We start from the raw sequence: 16,274 nt of genomic DNA, 5'->3' as shown, positions 1-16,274 counted from the left end.
CAGCAGATCCCCAGTACCTGACACATTGTCTTCAGACTGATATGGCAAGCAGAGAATTGTCCCTGTGCAAAGAAACTCTGCTGGCAGAAATCTCCAAGGCCTCCTTGTCAGCCACATCCCTCTTCTCTCTCTCTCTCTCTCTCCCTCTCTTCCCCTCCCACCCGCCATAAGGGAAAGGAGGAGGGTGTTCTGAGGTTGAGATGAGGAGGAGTGAGGCAAAGTAGAGCTACACTTAATCCTCTACAGGTTAGATCATACTTCTAATTTATGCCTGAGCTTGGGAACTAAGATCCCACAACCAGCTTCCTGCTCTCCCCACAGCTTCACGACCCTAGGCACAGTGAAAAATCAAACACTGTGATATGTAAATAAGAACTATGGGCTTGTTCCCACTGAATGTTAAAACTCCCATTGATTTGACTTCAGTGGGCTTATGACGGGGTCCTTAATAGCAGGAAAAGGACCTTGAAGAGCTAATTACTGTACCACTACACATCTCAAAGTGTTACTTAATTACCTGCAAATATAATCATAATGCTATGCACCATTTCATCTTTAGTACCCTACTGTGTATATGAGAGACAGACTGAAAGTATACACAAGCACAAAACACAAAGAGTTCTAATTAGTCAACTGATGCCTCAAAATCACTAGGCTGATGATTATCAGACTCAATTTCCTTGGTTATTTTATGTGCGCTTTCAAAAAAAAAGGGCAAAACATCCTCAAACACCTTACTTTTGAAGAGGAATACCTTGTTCCACAAGTAGTTTAGTCAAGTCAACTGAAATAGTATTTGACATTCCAGACAAGCTACTGGGGCTTTAGTAAGACTACTTACATTGTAAGATACTATTCAGAATCAACCTCTAGAAAGATGTTGTCTCCTTTACATAACATCCTTGAATTTGCAGGTAAAAACACCCACCTCTGCCCCAGTATTTTTAAAGTTCTCCCTAAGAGAAACAAATCTTTTGCTTTTGTTCTGAGTAGTTCTACTAAGTCTGGAGAAAATAATCTGTTTACCCTGAAACTAAATTTGTTTCTCCCTCCTGGTCATTTCCATAATCCAATCCTATTCAGCAGTTGGAAAGAATAATGAATGTGCTGCTGGAATTAACCTTCAATATGAAACCTATTTTCTTAGCATTGCAAAGTGAGGGGTGGGGTAACTTTTCCTCACTGAGTAATGAAGGTAGTAGCCTTAGTTGTTAGGAATGTCACGTACTTTTTTAATCTGCAAGCCGCTCCAAATCTCCTAGGCAACAATTTTTCAAGGTCTTCTCCTGCAGTAATCCCATCCACTATATTTGGATGTTTATATTTTTAATAACTTTCTACATTTTCCAGTTGCCTATTGAGGGAAGTAATTTCCTTCACAAGAGCTTCTGAAATGGTATGGGTTTGGTTTGGTTTTTACCAATGTCTCGAAAACATTGCACAATTTTCCTCAAGATGTCAATTTTTAGGTCTCATTCCCACTCTTTTCTCTAAACTGTAGTAGAGCAAGTTAGCCAGATTTTAAATCTCATAAAATCCTTCTTTTTAATGTGGCTGGCCAAACTTTGTCATTTGTCCATTCAAGGATTATTTAAATATATGGAGGATTATTTAAATATATGATCCTGAAAGAGATCATGAAATAATTCTGGGGATCTCCTCTCCTTCTGTTTTGGTTCTGGATGAAAAAATTCAAATTGTTTCTTTCTCTTTACTGTCCTTTGGGGCATATTTCAGAAGCTCTCCTGGTAACCAGATGTCACACTGTAGTGGCCTGAATGAAAGTGGAGAACCTTAGTATCCTAGCTATGTGCGTCCTACTACCTCCACTCAGAAACATAAGAGAGTCTGAGGCAAAAAGAGTGAGAGGAAAGAGCAGGAGGTACCATTCTGCAGGGAGAAATCCTAATCAGTCTGCTCAGAAGGGAGCTTGTTTAAATGAGGACAAAATTCTAGGCAAATAAGTCCAGCACTCAAGAAAACTCCACCAGCCAATGTATCTAAAAGACATGAAAATACACCAGGACTTCAAAGGGAAGCCAAAACAAGAACAGGACAAAAGGCGGCGGGGAGGGGGGGAGCCTTTTGCCAGAGCAGGCACAGCCAAAAGGGCCACCTGAGCAAACCAGGTGTCAATTGTAATTTTTTAATCCAAGACTGTGGATGTTATGGTTTGTCTATTCATGCCTGTAGAGCCACATTAACCCCCAACACACACACACACACACACACATTCACATGATCAGGAGTTGAAAATTGCACGCACACACACCCCATGGCTGCAGTGCCATTTGGGGCATTCACTCATGGGGTAGGTTTACAAGCAATACTGTAAACCACATGCGGTACAAATAACAAACAGTCCCTGTCTCAGAGAGCTCACACTCTAGGATAAGAATAGAAACAAGTGCATTTACATAAATTAGTAGTCACCGTGGTCTCTTGTCACGGGTTATTTTCAAACTCATCAATAATTATCTTCAAGCAGCATCATTCACTGTTGATCAGATTAGCTGGTGACAACCAAGCAGAGTTCCTCAAAGCTCTGTATCAATACTATGAAAATGTACATTCTTTTTGAGTGTATCTTGACAGGACATGATAGTATTGTGGGAGTAACTGTTATCAGTGTTTCCATGGTACTAATGCACTTGCCCCTATGGGAGCCATCTCTGAGATGAGACCTGCTACTGCTATCTGGCAACTGGGGTGTGTATATATTATCCTTTCCTGTGGCTTAAGACCATGTTCCCCTAAGAGAGTTTCACATATGCAGGGGCACTGGAGTAAAGGCTCCCTGACAGCAGCAGCAGGGCTCATGTCAAGGGTTGCTGAGGGAGCCTGTGTGGCACTACCATGGAAGCACCAGTGGGAGGTGCTTCTGTGAATCAAAGACAAGGATATGTAAATTATTTACTAGGCTATTGATTATACTTTGGCACTATACCACCAGTTTCTACATCCCTTCAGTCTCCCCCTCTCACACACTACTTTCAAATGGACACACACCCAGGGCTAGACCCTGCATTCCTCATACACCTGAAACTCCTGCTGAAATCTGAGTCCTACACAAATGGCTATTACCATACCCTCTACTGGCTTATTTGTGTTGCTTTTGGAACTACTGGGATTACGGAGGTACAGAACTGAAGACACATGTCATTATAATGGTTGGAATGGAACCCAGTGTTGACCACATGACATTTTTGCAAATCGCTCAATTTTACTCTCTTTTGCCTTCTCGCAAGGGGACTTCTGCCTGAGCTGTAAATTGTGCTGCAGCCACCAGAGGCTGCCTTTGTGGGGCTGAGCTGTAGCAGTTGCACTGGGTGCCAACAGCAAAGGCTCAGCTTGCTGCCTCCCCTGTGGCATCTCAGCTGTCCCGTATGCACCTCTTGTACAGAGCGTGGGAGTGGTGGTTCATCGAATGGGGAGACAACTTCTCACCCTCACACAGTGCTGTACTGGATACAGGGAGAGAAGGCATGGGGAGCAGTGGGAAGGAGAAAAAGGATCTTAGGAGCATGATCCTGCAGGGAGGCAGCCCCAGGCTTGCTGCACTATTCCCTCCCACCCGACTGTTGGTGAGCCCCTATACAGAGGAGACTGGGCAGGAAGAAGAGGCAGTGTCTTCTGAAGAGGAACTGAGCGGTGAGCACTGAGCAAAGAGGGTAGCTGAGGGCTGGGCAGTCCCAAAAGTCAGGGAAGTAGGAAGACAGAGAACAGAGAACAAAACTGAGGTCAGTGCCCAAGGAAGCGTTCTCCCCATCAATCAGAGGTAAAAGGGAGGTAGTGTGTTTGTGGGGGAGGACGTTAGTGCATTTGAGTTAGAGTTCCACAAAAATGCATACACAAAAAGAGGCCTACCCACCAGGATTTCAAAAGCAAAAGACAGACCAAAAAAGTAGTGCAAGGGTGTTGGTGCCAAAAAAAAAAAAAGTCTCCTTTTTAAGTCCATCTTTTTTGGCCTGACTCGTGACTTTTGAACTCGTGGCATTGGCAAACCTGGAAAGCTGCCCAAAGTCATCCAAACAAAACAATAATCAATTAGTATTAGGGAATGAATTGGGAAGTGTCATTTTAGCTGGTTGGTTTTGTGAACAAATGTCATTCATTCCAAAGAAAAATTAAAAGATTGCTACCTTTGTGTCAGACAGAACCATGACAGTGTGCTATGGGCAGGAAGCCCTGCAGGGCCTAAATGCACATAACCATATTGCACACTGAGGCAGTAGACACTAACCACACATACAGAGAGGGGGAAGGGAAGAAGCAAACTATAAGTTAGGCACTACCATGTTGTTCATATCCTTATAAAAGGGCCCTATACAATTTAGTAAGGGTAAAAATAATAGGGTTCTATGAACATTCAACAGTGTTCCATAAACATTATTCTAAAAAATGTATATAATTTAGCACAGAAGGATCTCTAATGATTTTTTTAAAAAAATCTTAAAATTCTATAGCTGATAAATTTCTGTGGGCTGGTTGAAAAAGTGGTTGTTGTTTTCTACAGGACTTTCCCTACGGGCAGAGAGAGCTGGACAGATATTTAAAGTCATTTTTATACTGAAGATAATTGAAATAATACCAAATAAAACAGCCCTTACTTCCCGATTATGAAATTCAGAAAAGGTGCCTATCATTTTAGTCTTTAGCTTCCTCATCCAGACTGAGGAGAACTAGAGCAGCAAGGCAGAAACTCTTTGGAAGACAATTTTAATGGGAACGGCAAGAGCAACTTCCCACTAGCCCAGTTTCCCTTTGGATAGAAAAGGTGTACTTCAGATATGAATAGTTGGAGAGTATTTGGGCTGGGGACATATAGGAATTATGCCCCCCTATACAATATTTCTTAAATACTCTCATTTTAGAAAGAGAAATTTTAATGCCTGACGTGTAATAAGCTGACCTACAGAATTTTCATAGGCCACAAATCCTGCAGATTCAAGATTCAGTTCTCACAAGCAAATGAAGACTTTTTGCTTGGTTTGATTTCCCTACTCTTGATGTACACCAGGCATTAGGGTATGAAGAAAAATCCCATAATTCTAATGCACTTTTTCCTCAGATCAAATGAAAAATCCAAGTTCATTGCTCAGTCTGTGCCAAATGTGTGAGAGCTCTACTTGAGGCATGGTAAGGTGCTTTGTTTGAGGGAGGAGGCCAGATTCTGCTCAGGATCAAGTATGATCTCCTGATATTCTATGATTCTATGATTCTCTATGATAGGTACATTAATTGGCACAAATGGTGTTACCCAGGGATTTACACAAGTGTAACTGAAAAAAGACTATGATCCAGAGTTAGCAAGCTTATCACTGACATACTTTGAAGTTCTAGTCAGCTACACTTCACTGGCAGGAAGAAAATGGGCATAATTTGGTTCATCTGGGAAACTAAAACATAGCAAAACTGCCTCACTGATTGCTTACTATGCTTCATGAGATGGCCCTGGCTGTGACACTCAGCACAGCTCTGGGGATTACACAGATAAGTAACATTCAGTTGGAGACAAAATAGCATAATGAACTGATAACTGATTTTTCAGCTCCACAAGCAACTAGGGTAGAGAACTTAAGAGCTGGTGCAGAGGATTTCCTGAAATAAACACATTTTCATTGCTTCTGCAAAACTGAAAAGGCAAATATTTTGAGTTTTGCCAAATTGCAGTTGTGTAACGTTCTCCAGTGCTCGCTCCAACCCTGTAGCTTAGATTCAGACTCATATCAAAGGGTGTTATACCCTAGTGTGGTAAAGTGATTCTCCAGCCAGCATGCCACCTCATGGCTAGGATACAGGGTTAATTCCTCTGTAGCCTTGCCAACTGACCACCCAGGTTTACTGGTGGTCCCTTTGCCATGTGTCTTGGCTCTCCAGCTAGTCACATTTTTGCTCTCATCCCTTTTGGGGCAAACCAGGGTTTCTCACCCAATAGTCGCAGGGCCTCACACCAGGTCAACAGCCCAGACCCAATAGTCCTTCCAGCCTCATATGTCTGTGGTCTTCCCACTAATCTCCCCAATGAGGCTGTAGGGGGACCCAGTCTCTCCCCCCGCCTCGGGTTCCAGCCCAGAGACCTGTAGCAAGTGGTTACTGTCTGTCTTGTCAGACCTTTTGCTTCTTTCCTGGGCTACTTCCTGTATTGTCCCACTTCCTCCTAAGGAGGCTCCTATTCTCAGCAACAGTCTGCCCCAGGGTCAAGCCCAAGTCCTGGTTCTCAAACTACGAAAGGAAAGGAAACTAAATGAACAGAAATAAGAGCAGCACCAGCTTCTCTGTCCTACGAGGATCCTCCAACCATGTGTCCTACTGCTCTGTTCTCATAGGCAACCTAAAGCAGCTAGGATCTCTGCAAAGCTCCTCCCTGGGAGTTGAGGATAAGAGGTCTGTCCATCTCCCTAAGCTGGGTCCTTCTCTTGTGGTTGTATGTTGTGGTGTAGCAGATTCACATTCTCAGTCTATAACTGCCAGGTGCTGGATTTCATGGATATGTACTTACAGTCTCTCTCTTTTCCCAGTATGTTTAAAAAAATTGTAATATTGCTTTCTTAGTTGTGCCCCATTTTCCTGATGGTCCTACGAGGTATTTTAGCATAAGCTTGGTTATTTTGAGATGCCTGAGTTTGTCATACAAAAACCCCCTATCAATGTTACACTCTTCAGTCTCAAAAAATGAGATTAACTGTTTCTTGGACTTTGCATGTCTCACACAGTCCATCTTTGTGTTTAGTATCCGAGGGGTAGCCGTGTTAGTCTGTAACCACAAAAACAACGAAGAGTCCGGTGGCACCTTAAAGACTAAGATTTATTTGGGCATAAGCTTTCGGGGGTAAAAAACCCACTTCTTCAGGTACATGGTGTGAAACTTACAGATGCAGGCATAAATATACTGTATAAATAAATAAAAATAAATAAATAAATATACAGTATATTTATGCCTGCATCTGTAAGTTTCACTCCATGCACCTGAAGAAGCGAGTTTTTTACCCACGAAAGCTTATGCCCAAATAAATCTGTTAGTCTTTAAGGTGCCACTGGACTCATCTTTGTGTTTATTATTTAAGGCTAAATTACTGTTAAAGCCACAGTGTCCGGTAAATATTCAAAGAAGAACTGCATCACTCTTTCTCTCAGGTGCTTGCAGTAGGTCAGTATTTTTGATTATAGGGCATTTTTCATGAAATCTTTTCCCCCTTGTTTCTTTTGTCCATACTTCCTACCACTCCTCTCTTAGTTCATTTTTAAATAGGTTTGTAAAGGTCTGTTTACTTTCAGGGATCTCCATGACAATTTTATTGTTATAGCATTTGTTGCTACTTTGTCTACCACCTCATTTTCGGCTATCCCAAGATGCACCAGGATCTATGCTGTTTCAATATTTGCTCCCATCTGTGCTAATTCTGTTGTTAGTAACAATATTTCATTAATTATATCATTTCTGCTATCTGAATTCCCATTTTTGATTGCCAGTAGTCCTGAAAGCAAATCTGACAAGATAACAATGGAGGTAGATCGCACATCCAGTATCCTATATAACACCTGCTATTTCAGCTATCGTAACTGTTACAAAATTTGGTAGTCGAATGGATTTCTTTATTATAAGTGGCGGAATGCAGAGTGCTGTACCTACTCTCCCAGTTTTCTCATCTTTAGACTCATCCATAAATATTTGGTAATATTTGCCCCATTTGTCACATATATATCAATTTGCTATATTTAATACAATTAGTTCTCCTCTTCCCCTCTTACTTTCATTATATAGTTCCACATTCATATTGGGGGAGGGTAATTTTCCACCTATAGTGCTTTTTCACAGGCTATATATGCTAATCTATTCTAGGTCTTTCTTTTCTCTTAGTTCCTTTGTGCATCTTTTAATCCTATTAACATGAGGCATTTTGGTCCCGTTCCCCCCATGTTCTCTACTGAATTCCCAGCATCTTTTATGTATTTGTTTAGTGTTTCCATCTTCCCTGTTTCCTGTGACTTTTGCCCAAAAGTCCAATCATTTTATTTATAATGCTACAGGCATCTCACCAGCAGCTATCAGCATTACACACAAAGGAGTCGTATTGAAGGTACCAACCGCAATGCATAATACCTGGGCTTGGATTGAGTCTAGCTTCCTTAGGTTCATTTTATATGCTGAAGTAAACACTTGGCATCCCTATTCAATGACTGATCTTATTAATTCTCTATAAAGCATTACCATTGCTTTTTTATTCACACCCCAGATGGTTCCAGAAATGCTTGTAAGTAGATTGATTTTACCTTTACATTTATTTACAATATTTTCAATACGAGCATTCCATGTTAGCTTGCTATCGACTGTCTCATGCAGGAAGTTGTAGCTTTTAATTCTACTTATTAGCTATCCGTATAAAGACAGTTTACAATCTTTTAAAATTTTCCTTTTAGTGAATATCATATTCCTTTAGTTTTGAGAATTGAAGATTTAAAGATACACATATCGCCATTGCACCCTTTTCTTAAGTGCTTCATGAATTCCTTTCTTAACTATTTCCTGGTTTCTTCTTTTAGCCCATATATCACAATCATCCACAAACAAGGAAACATTCCTGCACTCATCCTCTGTGGGAGATCATTTATCATTACATTGAATAAGGTGGCGCTGACGACACTACTCTGTGTCATGATTGTATATATAGAACAGGCATTCCCTACTCTGGCTTGCATAGTTCTTTTACTTAAGGAATAATTTATCCACCTAAATAGTCTTTCTTTTATGGATGTTATTTTAACATGCCCATGGATGTTATTTTATGCAGTAAACCCTTTTTCCATAACATATCATATGCTTTCTCAATAATTAGGAAAGGTACTATCATATATTCTTTATTTCTCGTATTTTTTGTGTGCTTCCGTTTCCCATCTTATAATATGATCCTCTGCACTCCTCCTCCTCCTGAACCCACTTTGCACATTATCTATAAGTCCACTTTTCTCTAGATATGTTGTTAATCTTTCAATCATCATTCTTTCCATGGCTTGGGCAATTGGCCTGTATGCATCAGGTCTTGTTTGCAGGTCTTGTTACCTGGTTTCCACACTGGGATGACAACTGCATGTTTTCATTCCATTAGTAGCCTGCCTTTTCCCCATATACTGTTGTACAGTTTTAGCAGCATTTTCAGACTCTCTTCATCCAAGTGTATTAGCATTTCAGTCCTTGTCTGGTGCAGAGTTTTTACTTTCAGCTATAGCAGGGGTTCTCAAACTGGGGGTCAGGACCTCTCAGGGGGTTGCGAGGTTATTACATGGGGGGTCATGAGCTGTCAGCCTCCATCCCAAATCCCGCTTTGCCTCCAGCATTTATAATGGTGTTAAATGTATATGAAAGAACTATGCAAGCCAGAGTAGGGAATGCCTGTTCTATATATACAATCATGACACAGAGTAGTGTCGTCAGCGCCACCTTATTCAATGTAATGATAAATGATCTCCCACAGAGGGTGAGTGCAGGAATGTTTCCTTGTTTGTGTATATGAGGTCTCATTGTAGAAGGTCTAGGGATAAAACACTTGAATGGAGAAAAATAGCTTTTCGAAGTTCCCTCATACAGAAGTTTTAATTTCATATTGTATCTTCATCTTCCTCTCATCTCCCCTAGTTCTCATAACTCTTTAATTTTTTTTTCCCACGCACATTTCTATACTCCGATTTTCACTATTACTAATGTCGTTGTATGTTTCTGCTAGGGCTTCCGCTTTTTCTCCATTCAAGTGTTTTATCCCTAGACCTTCTACAATGAGACCTCATATAGAACTGCTCTTATTCCATATTCCATTTATTGTCCTAATCTGCTATATACTTCTGATGTTTTAGTATCTTTATTTTCCCACAGCATTTACCCCACTGCCTTTTTAATAGTCCTTCGTGCAATTGCCTTATTCATTTTATGTTTCATTAAGTCATCCCTATTCATTGTATGTTTTTTTCTTTCTTATATGCCTTGTTTCTTTCCATAATTGCTTTTTTACACTCCTCATTCCACAGTACTATGTGGTTTCAATGTTTAGGGTGACTTGATATCTTAGGTATACCTAACTTTGCTGCCATCATGATAGTTATATTGCTACTAAAGTACTCAATGTCATCACTTATACCTTGTTCATTAATGTTTTTACTACATTTTTTCTAAATAGGTCACATTTTATATTCTGCCTTTCTCCATCCTCAACATTGCCTTTACCTTGATAAACTATAAGTACAGGAAAGTGATCACTTCCCATTACATCCTCTTTATCGAGTTTCCAACTGCATTTGTTTGCAATATTGCTTGACACAATTCCCAGATCTAGACAACAGAGACTTTTGTTGGCTGCATTGCACCTACTGGGTATACCATCATTCAATATTTCTGAATTATTTTCATCAATAAATTCTTCTAGACATTTATTGTTCTTGTTTTTTCCACTCCCCGACGATCTATTATGGCTGTTTAGGTCTCCACATATAATATATGGACTTGTTGCATCTTCAGTTATCTCTGTCAAATTCTTAATCTGCAGTTTTCCACAGTAGTTGTATATATTATATATTCACAAAGATGCAGATTGGTTTTGCTCTGGAATCTCAATAACATTATACTCTATATTTAATTTCTTCACCTCCATGACAAGATAATTTAAGTTTTTCTTAATAAATGTGCAAACTCTCACTCCGCTTCCTACTTCTCTGTCTTTCCTTTAGATGCCATATCCCAGGATTCTGAAATCTAGTTTTCCTGTTAACCATGTTTCTTGCATGTAAATGATATCAGTATGCAAATGACTCAGTACCAAGCAAATTGGTTAAAACGATAATAAGGAACAGAATTATCAGATACATAGATGAACACAATTTGTTGGGGAAGAATCAACATGGTTTTTGTAAAGGAAAATCATGCCTTGCCAGTCTATTAAAATTCTTTGAGGGAGTCAACAAAAGTGGACAAGGTCGATCCAGTATACTCGGACTTTCAGAAAGCCTTTGACAAGTTCTCTCACCAAGGGCTCTTAAGGAAAGTAAGCAATCATGGGATAAGAGGGAAGATCCTCTCATGGATTAGTAACTGGTTAAAAGACAGGAAATAAAGGAAGGAATAAATGGTCAGTTTTCAGAAGGGGGAGAGGTAAGCATTAAGGTTCCCCAAGGATCTGTAGTGGTACCAGTGCTGTTCAATATATTCACAAATGATCTGGGAAAAGTGGTTAACAGTTGGGTGGCAAAGTTTCCAGATGATACAAAATTACTAAAGATAGTTAAGCCCAAAGCTGACTGTGAAGGGTTACAAAGGGATCTCACAAAATAGATGCCTGGGCAACAAAATGGCAGATGAAATTCAATGTTGATAAATGCAAAGTAATGCACATTGGAAAACATAATCCCAACTATACATACAAAATGATGAGGTCTAAATTAGCAGTTACCACTCAAGAACGAGATCTTGGGAGTCATTGTGGATAGTTCTCTAAAAACATCTGTTCAATTTGAAGTGACAGATAAAAAGCTACCAATGTTAGGAACCATTAGGAAAGGGATAGATAAGACAGAAAATATCATAATACCAATATATAAATCCATGGTTTGCCATGAATACTGTGTCCAATTCTAGTTGCCCCATCTCAAAGGTATATCAGAATTGGAAAAGGTACAGAGAGGATAAATAAAATGTTTAGGGGTGTGGACAGCTTCTGTATGAGGACAGATTAGAAAGACTGTGACTTTTCAGCTTGGAAGAGAGATGATTAAAGGGGAAATGGCAGAGGTCTATAAAATCATGACTGCTGTGGAGAAAGCAAAAGTATTATTTACCCATTAACATAAGACAAGAACCACAGGTCACCCAATGAAATGAAAAGGCAGCAGGTTTAAAACAAACATAAGGAGGTACTTCTTCACACAATATACAGTCAACCTGTGAAATTCATTGCCAGAGCACATTGTGAAGTCTAAAGTATACAAAAGTATAACTGGGTTCAAAAAAGAACTAGATAAATTCATGGAGGATAGGTCCATCAATAGCTATTAGCCAAGATGATCAGGAATGCAAACTCATGCTCTGGGTGTCTCTTAGCCTCTGGCTGGCAGATACTGTGACTGAATGACATGGGATGGATCACTCAATAATTGCCTTGTTCTATTTATTCCCTCTGAAGCATCTGACACTGACCACTGTCAGAGGACAGGATACTGAGCTAGATGGACCATTGGTCATGCTGGGTCAGGCCATTCTTATCTTCAGGTTTAGTTGCCTTATCAAAGAGAATTTTCTTTAGTTCCTAGGCTGATAGCACATGGACACATGTATTCCATCTGTAAATAGTTAGTGACTTTCTATTTATCCTTCATTATTTCTTTGCTTAAAGCATGGAGTCATTCTAAGGATGCGTTGCTAACACGTAGGTACTCTTTTGCTGCTTTAACTATAGTTTTCATTTTCTCTGTTTTTACCCCTGTAATGTGCAATTTATTACTTCTATCACAAAAGCTATTAGCCTCTTTGTCTATATACTTGTCTTCTATTTCCCCTGTATCACTCATTATATTCTTTGATTTATTCTGTTGTGTGTTTCTCTTTCTCCAGAGTTTCCTTTCCCCTTCCGGTCTTAAATACCTCCTAACAGCTTCTACACACAATATGCTATTTGTAACGTGTTTTCTTGTTTTTAGCTCTCTTGCTTGCTTTACAACTATATGACTTCTCTACGCTATATTTTGCTTTCCACTGTAGTTGCTACACTTTTATGCCATTTCTTCCACAAAATTGTCATAGAAGTATTCCCCTCCACATTTACTACATCCAATTTTCCCTTTACATATATTTGCTATATATCCAATCCTCCGGCATCCGTAGCACCTCTCTGGGGATGTGATATATGGTTTTGTATAAAAAAAATCTGGTATCTTATTGTTACTTCATCTAGAAGGGTTTCTCCTTTAAATGTAACTAGCACAGGTGTTGATGGCTTTCTATCCCCTCCTCTCTTGCTAATTAGATGCTTAGCATATACTACCTTATCCCCTATGCCTTGCTTTACTTCATCTTCATTCCAATCAGCATTCCCACAGCTCCTCATCTCTGTGAGATACGTAGCCAGTTAGCAGCTTCCTTTCAGTTTTCCTTTCAGTTTAATCTTTAATATTTTCCCCACTTGTTCCATGATTTTACATTCAATTAATAGATCTCCTCCTTGTAGCTTTCTAGTGCTACATCTTTTTTAAAATCCACTCTGCCATTTTCAGTGGGTTTACATTTATGATCTTCACATCCTTGACTAGTGATTTATTACCCACATTTGAATTTTCTCTTTGTTTTTTTCCTGTCTTTCTGCCTGCTGTTTCTTCTTCTATCTCTGGCATATCCATACTTCTCTTTTTTCTAACCTATGAACAGTCTCCCCCTCAGTTGTCTCCATCATTTTCTAGATTCTGCGTTTCACTGTTTTCCATTGCTCTTCCATCTCCCCCAAACTGTAGCTCAACCACACCCTAGCCAGGGCCTTCACCTATAGGCTTCTCCCTTTTTAAAGGATCCTCCTTAAAGACTGGTATGCCTTGCTGGTGCAGCAGGGCAAAGCTAGCTGATCCCAACGCTGCTCTTTAACCCCTTCTTGGCTGGTGCAGGGTTTGTACAGACCGCCACATCTAGGTCTCCCTTCCTTTGCCAAATATATTGTCAGTCAAGGGGGTGTCACAACGTACACCAGACGTTGTCACCTACCCTCAAACAGAATCCTCAGATACCTAAGCAGAGTGGAAACAAAAGGAACACATCCTAAGAATATTTGATCATTTTATTGCCCAAAGATGAAAACTCGTGTTAAAAATCTGGTGACCATTAATTCCATTTTCTTTTGGAGTGGGATTTTACTAATATACAATATATAAATTCTATCCCGACTTACACCATATGTAACTCCCATTGAACCCATTGATGGATGTAGGTTAATTTAGCCATATTTGCTGCTGCCAGTGACAAGAGCATTCATAGTATGTGTGATAGTTACATATAAAATCATCCATGAGAAACAATTCTAAGTTTTCCAGTAGGTTTCCCCTCTCACTTGCTGAAATCAGTGGACCTGCAAACACTGATGTCATAGTTGACTAACGTGAGGTTAAGAGGCTTACTATAAAAACAAAAGACTTTTCTCTGCCAGCTGCTTAGTTAAAGGTACTGCCAGGATCTTTGGAGGGCAGCATTTATCATCTAGGGTGCAATGGCCAAATGGGGTGTACAGTGGCTCATGCTCTAGCCTACTATCACTGCTCTCAAGAGTTTAAAAAAAAACAAAATTTTCAGTGCTAGATGTATTCTGCCAGTCTTGTTCTAAGAAGCTAGGGCCCAGAGGTGAGAATCCTGCAAAGATCTACTTCCAGGAAACAGAATTGCAAAGGAAATTTGGACACACTCTTACATCAGCCCAGAGAGCAAGAACCCAATGCAGAATTAAGGCTTTGGTCATTGTCTCATCTCTGAGCAGCACTTTAAGTGAAGATATTTTTTGATTGAAGACTATATATAAATGTTCATTATAAATTATTCTGACTGACTGTTCTAATTCCTTGTGTCATTTGTGGCTCTGAATGTGCAGATGCCTTTAGCATTTGAAACCCTTTTTCCATGACTTTTTGAGTGTATGCTTGATTGCTATCCCTAAAAAAAAACAATGCAATAAGACTTGGAAGAACATATCCTTACAATGAGCTTTCTCTGTCCACAAAGGGTAGAGGCAATCCTCCTGCTTTAGGCAAAGGTAAACACAGTGTGCATTGCAAAATGCTTCCTCAACCCCAAGAAAGTCAGCAAAAAGCTCTCCTCCTCTTCCTCAGTTACCTTGTCAGTTAACTGAGGGGGAGTAAGAATTGTTTGGTTTTTCTAGTTACAGTTACAACACTGACACTGAACTTTTGTTTGTCAGTCAGCCAAAATCACCCTGAAGGTTTTCTGTGCCAGTTGTTGGCACTGTAGCCTTCTTTGCCTGGGTCAGAGAGCAAGGAAATGGCTTTTTCATGGCTGGATTGTATGCTGTTCCACTGGGCGAGAGTGCTTATGGGATACAGATATGGCTAGCTAGTGTGCTTAACTGAGAACATAGGAGAGGCCACTGCCAGATTCTTTCATGCACAAAGAGCCTTCATGTATTTTCAGGCTCAGTTGTTTTTAATTTTAGATTAAGGCCAAGAATTTCAAACTCGTGTGAAAAGTTAGGCTTTTAAATCCATCTTAAGTCACTTATTTTGGAAGTGCTGAGCAAACTACTGAAGTCAATAGAGGCAGCTGAATGTACTTTTCTAAAGTCAGGCAACTTATTTTAGGCCCCCTCCTCTTAAAAGTCTTGGCCTAATGAAACAAACTAGATAAGAAAGAACAAATATAGATGTTCTACAGAGCACAATGCAGCTTCCTTGTAAGAGGCTACGTCAGCTTTGTCTCACAAAATGGCAGGTGTCTTCCACAGGCAGCAGACTCTTGAGAAATGTAAGTGCAGAATACAGAAAACAAAGAGACTTGATTCTTGTGTCCTGAGCAGTCTATCACACCCATGCAAAATTAGTACAAAGCAATTGTAAAAATGCTATCATCCACACCGTACGCTAGGGAGCTGATTTGCCACTTGTCTAAACCCGGTGGCAAGTCAAGTTACACTGCTCTGAATGGTGAGGTTCAATGTAAGCTGCAGAGTAGGTATTGTAAGGGACTGCGGAAGACTGTTACGGCCTCGCCAGGGAACTTCTGCTTTCTCGAGCCGAGAGGTTACTGTGGGACATAGATAGCTGCTTCGTTACTATGGGATAGGGATAGTTTTTGAAGGACACAGCTGATTTGTTATTGTAGGAGATAGTTCTTGAAGGACACAGCTGCTTTGCATGACCCTTTGCCAGGTAGTAGAAATTCCCCCTTTAAGGAGCACCTAACTTTATATTCATGAGCTGTTTTTGTGTAATGCTTATTAACGCTGACTGTCTGCCCCTCCGTCGGACTCCGTCCCAGGCAAAGCTCTGATGTGCTGGGTTCCCCGCCTCCATGACTGTAATGCTTGGAGTGCCCGTTGCGGGTGGATCACTAACCTTTAATAAAGCCAAAGAAAACACCATGAATGACAGACTGTGTGTTTTCCCCAAACAGAATATATATACAAAAATAATACAAAAATATTTAACATTGAAAGTATTTTTACATATGAAATAGGTCTATTTTTATCATTCAAAATGCAGGTATATATTTAAATAAATAGAGCAATAATTATACATATATCAACTAG

The 16,274-nt window shown here is 40.0% G+C and overlaps 1 long non-coding RNA gene across 1 annotated transcript in view; it reads right to left on the bottom strand.

Annotated features, from left to right (window-relative positions):
- Positions 1–6,340: 6,340 nt before the first annotated feature.
- LOC122457695 overlaps positions 6,341–16,274 on the bottom strand; it is a 29,281-nt gene continuing 19,347 nt past the window's right edge. Inside the window, exon 3 of the long non-coding RNA XR_006277369.1 lies at positions 6,341–6,352. This is a non-coding gene — a long non-coding RNA (uncharacterized LOC122457695). The remainder of the gene's footprint in view (positions 6,353–16,274) is intronic.

The sequence above is a fragment of the Dermochelys coriacea genome, chromosome 1, assembly GCF_009764565.3.
Source record: "Dermochelys coriacea isolate rDerCor1 chromosome 1, rDerCor1.pri.v4, whole genome shotgun sequence".
Classification (NCBI taxonomy): domain Eukaryota; kingdom Metazoa; phylum Chordata; order Testudines; family Dermochelyidae; genus Dermochelys; species Dermochelys coriacea.
The sequence above is the reverse complement of the archived record's forward strand: the minus strand, read 5'-3'. Positions and strand labels throughout refer to the sequence as shown.